General features: G+C 37.0%; 1 protein-coding gene across 7 annotated transcripts in view; it reads right to left on the reverse strand.

Annotated features, from left to right (window-relative positions):
• LOC105466664 (SHOC2 leucine rich repeat scaffold protein) overlaps positions 1-5,105 on the reverse strand; it is a 142,680-nt gene that overhangs the window by 137,436 nt on the left and 139 nt on the right. The window contains exon 1 of one of the 7 annotated variants that reach the window (XM_011715754.3): positions 4,642-4,661. The exons of the other annotated variants lie outside the window; for them this stretch is intronic. The gene's annotated coding sequence lies outside the window, so the exon portion shown is untranslated. Of the gene's footprint in view, positions 1-4,641; positions 4,662-5,105 lie in introns of those variants that run through there. 7 annotated transcript variants of the gene reach the window in all.

Genomic DNA, 5,105 nt, shown 5'->3' on the forward strand with positions numbered 1-5,105 from the left:
TTACACTGATATATTCTCCTTGTATTTAATTAAAATATTAATGAAAAATAAGTGAAAATGTTTCCCTTCTTTTCACAGGTGTTGAAGGTAAAGCTTTAATAGTATGGTCAACATTAATACAGATCTGCAGTTCAAAGCCCAAATAAAATTAGGAACATAAGAAATATTATTATTAACAATAATATAAGCTGTAACCGAAGCTTATATTACCATGTAACCTAATATTACCGTATAACCAATATTATTATTAGAATCCAAACTGTTATTCTTCTCCAATTGTCCAAATGGACCTAAACATATCTAACCTTTGCGCTTTTACTACCCTCCTCTATCCTACTTATTCCTCAAGTGTTTGTTGCAGTCCTGTCCTCCAGTAGGCATTGCCAGTTATATGTGCAGTCTGAGTCTTAACTCATCTGAGTTTGCCAGTGTATACTGCTGTTAAAAGCATGTTTCACATTGTTTAACAATTAACTATTGACTTGTCCAGTTCATGCAACAAACTCTGAACTTACTGAAAGAAGGAAACATATTTATCTCTGTATCCAGAGAGCCTGGGACACACATGGCATTCAGCAGAAGTTCCATGACATTGGTGAATGTGAAACTGTAGTTACTGAGAAATATTTATAGAACAAAATTGAAAAGTTAAAGACTATTTGCAAGACTGAGAAAGTACTGAAAGCAGGAAGAAGTGTTATACAACACAAAACTGGAAACTGAAAAAAACAAATTTAACTGATCAAATTAACTCCAAGTTGTAGAAATTATGTGTCAGAACAGGCGATTTCCACTTTACCTCCAAGACATTAGAAAAACTAAAAGAAAAGAAGATTTATCTTTGTCAGCTGTAAAATTACTTAAAATTACAGGAATTTTAAATAATAATTGAGGGCAAATAAAGTATTTAAACATTAGAAGTCTTCCTAGTGCTATGAACAAAAGATAGTCATGCAGAAATAATTTATAAAAATATTTCAGGTTCATTTCACACAGAGACCAATTATACCCTTTTTAAAGGTCTCCTGTAATGTTTTAGCTACAAGCAGTATGTTCACTCTTACAAATGAATCCTTAGCTTTCAGAGCATGTACTACTTTTTGCAGTTCTGACCTTTAGAGAAGTTGGAATGAGATATACAGTGTGAAAATGAATTAGTGTTCTTTTAAGTCTTGATAATGGGACTGCATGCTTTCTCAAGAAGCACATATGCTACCATCATCTCAAAAGCTTAAGGATCCTTTTGTGTGTATAAACTTTGCTTTGTGTGTATAAACTTTGGTAATCAGAATATCCTTTTGTGTGTATAAACTTTGCTTTGCTGAATTAAAGATGCTGTGTTAAAAAGTTGAGACCCGGGGGAAAATACCAAACAAAACCAGAATGAACACTGATTTATATTAAAATAATTCAATTACATATTTTAGAACATAAAAGTTTCTCAGACTTATGTATGTATGTTTCAACCTGCAATAACAAACACTTTTAAAAACACTCTATAATATATGAAGTTCAAGCATACCACAGGTCATCTGTAATTTAGAAATTATTCAGATTTTAAAAGTCAGTTTAGACAGTCAGAAAACATAAAAATTTGTTATTAAGAGAAAATATTTCAAAAAAGATCTACAGGGCATGACTTTGATGCAGTGTAACAAGTAAATGAAACAAAATTCAGAAGGCCAAGCAGTTAAAATAGGGGATTACAATAATAGCAGATGATGATATATGTCCATAAATTAGTCTAAGATTCAGCCAACTTTTATGTCTAATGCATAACCTATAAAGCATGAAATAAAGGTCTACCAACAAGCAAAAATACCAACTCACTTACTATTTGAAGTACTCATTTAAGTATCACACAAAAGTACTTAATGTATAATTCTACTTCTAAATTACAGTTTCCATCTATTCATCTATAGCAAAATACCAATCCCTACTAATCTTAAGAAATGTCAAAATATCCAATTTATATTTAAATTTCCTCTATCAATTGATATTTTATAAACAAGTAGCAGAATTCTCCCAAGTCCAAGCTACAAATCTCAGAACTCACTGAAGGATTTGTGAGTTAACTTGTTTTGTTGTTATCGTTTGGGGTTTTTTTAAATCTTATTTTGTTATAAGCATAAATCTTATGCTTTTCCAAACATGAAAGATACATGAATGATATAGTAAACCAAATTCTAAAGATATATTTCACTTAATCTTCAGCCTCCAAAAATATGCATCCTTATATCTACATATAGAGTTTATATCTTTTAGTCAAAACACAGATTTTTGTATTTTTTTTACAAAAAAATCAAAATATCTGAACAGTTTAAAGAACAGTCTTCCAGAAATATTAAATTATACAACAAATATTGAAAATGAGTATTTTTAAGGCAAATATGACTATAATTTATCCACCTGTATAATAAAGAATTTCAGCTTTATTCACTCATCCTCCATAATTCATACAGGTAAGTCAAAGCAATAACTATACCAACCACTATTCGGAAACCATCTTTGGAAATATTCCACATACAATTCCAGTTTATGTCTCTCTGATGTGGAGAGAGAAAAGTCATTCTTCCCTGACCCAAGTCACAGAAAAAAATAGTATCATTTTAAAAGCCTAATTCCAGCCAGTATGACATAGGAATTTGTAATTTTCATGTTTCTATTTAAACATGAAATGTTTCAAATTTCCAACTGGCTTGTAGTTCACAAGTTGATGCATGACCTTTACTGCTACAACTACCAGAAAAACACCTCTGATGATGTTTTTCTGATCTTTCTGATGAACTTTCTGAATACGGTAGTTTAAAAACTAAAAAAAAGATCTAGCTGCAAACAACTAATGTATATTTTAATATCACTCTTTAATCCATAATAATTTATGAGAAAATTTTTAAACTTAAAAATTATATTAATAATGAGTAATCAGAAATGTCAACTTTTAATGTAGCTGTTTCTTCAAAAACTGAAGGGGGAATGTGGGGATGGTTAACGGATATAAAAAACACAAAGAATACGATCTAGTATTTGATAGCACAACAGGGTGACCATGCTCAATATATTTAATTGTACATTTTAAAATAACTAAGAGTATAATTGGATATTTGCATCACAAAGGGTAGATGCTTGAGATGATGGGATACCTCATTTACTCTAATGTGATTATGCATTGTATGCCTGTATCAAAATATCTCACATAACCCATAAACACCTACTATGTACCCATAAAAATTAAAAACTAAAAATAAAACTTAACAAGCACCTTGGGAAAATGCCGTACCCTTAAAGACTTGTCCATAATTTGAAACTGGGATTTCAATATTGTTTTATATGTTGGCTTTATATTAAATTTCAGCCATTTGAAAGTTACAAATCTTAGACAAAGCTTTTATTTAGTTTTGTCTTTATTTTTGTCTATTTTTCAAATGGGTATTTATAATTACATAAAAAGTTTACAGTATACTTTATGTCCAAATAGATAAAAGGTTTATCATACTCAATTTAAGTTTCATATGAGAATGGTCATTTGCATGCTTTATTCCTAAAATTCTTTTCACTGTCACATAGCAAAACATCAACACTTGATAAATTCAAATTATAAATATAACCTTACTGAATGTTACAAATTGGATGACATAGCTAAGTCTCTTCAACAGTTCTACAGCCCATGGCATGGAGGATGAGAGTCAAGATTAGTAAGTACACTAATAAACTGAGGTCTTTAAAATTAAAACTAGTTTTCAGTTTTTGCTGCATTTAGTTACAAAAAACACTTGGTTACACAAGTGTACCTTAGGATTCTGAAAAACATAACAAAAAGCTTTTGATATAGTAGTCCCTCTTGACTAGAAACTAGACGCACTCGGTATCGACGAAAAGTATACGAAATGACACAGGTGTAAGCCTAGACACTGCTGGTAGTTATCACGCTGGAGGCAAATACTATACAGTCCACATTTGCAACCTAATTTTGCTTCAGCATCCCCAGAGACTTCGAAAATATTTCTTTGGGTAGGTTGCAAAACAGTGCTTCCTCTTTTATTCTCATCACCCCCATTACGATACAAAGCAACAGACAAGAAAATTAAACAGCCAACTATAAGGGCTTAAACACACACACAAAGCATCTTCTTTCTAGCTCCCGAATCGGTATTTATCCCACCTGTTTGTAAATCCATAATTCCACAATAACACAAACTGCCTGCTGAAAGAAAGGAGGGAAGAAGAGAAAAACAAAGAAAGAGGAAAAAGAAAGAAGAGAAATAAAAAGAAAGAAAGGCAAATTAATGCTTTGGAGTCATTACTCTTCCACCTAGGCATGGGGGGAGGGGGATGGTACAAAAACAATGGATATTGAGGGGCTGGGGGAAAAAATCGTCTTGCCCCGAAGCCTCTTGTGTTATAAGCCTGGGGGAGTCGGGGGAGAGTGAGACTACTTTTCCTCTCTCCCTAAAAGCTGTGCTATCACGGGGAGAGGTTGCCATCCGGCATGTTCTACGAGGCGGTCTCGAAGGGCTACAACTCGCTTCGCCAGGCAACACACCCAGAGCCGATCCAGCACTCTTCACTCAAAGGGTTTTCAGGGAGAGGAGAACGGGAAAGCAAGGTGGGCTCTAGGGAGGGGGCGCGAAGAGACCCCACCCTGTATGACCGCCGCTGCGCCCGGGCCCTCGCCAACGATTTACACGACTTGGGCGCCCTGCGGACTGGGCCCGGGGCCCCCGGGAACCGAGAAGAGCGAGACTGTCCGCCGGGCGCCCCCGGCCCGCGCCCTCGCGCCGGCTCGCCCTCGCCCAGGCGCTGTCCTGGCCGCCCGCCGCCGCCGCAGGCCCGGCCCCGGCCGCTGTCAGACCCGACCGCCTTCCTCTCCGCGCCGAGCTGCGGGCTCCCACGCGAGCAGGCTCCGAGGGCCCCGCACTCCCGGAGACAGCACCCAGGAAAGCGGCGGCGGCGGCGCCTCCCAGGGCCCCGGCCCCTCGGGCCTCGCCCCGGCGTTGCCGGCTCGCGCCTGTCAGGGCGCGCGGGGCCTCCCCCTACCGACAGCCAGCCCGACAGCCCGACGGACAGGAAGGCAGGCAGGAAGAACCGACCAACAGACACCCTCC

Source organism: Macaca nemestrina, chromosome 9 (genome assembly GCF_043159975.1).
Source record: "Macaca nemestrina isolate mMacNem1 chromosome 9, mMacNem.hap1, whole genome shotgun sequence".
In the NCBI taxonomy this organism is placed as follows: domain Eukaryota; kingdom Metazoa; phylum Chordata; class Mammalia; order Primates; family Cercopithecidae; genus Macaca; species Macaca nemestrina.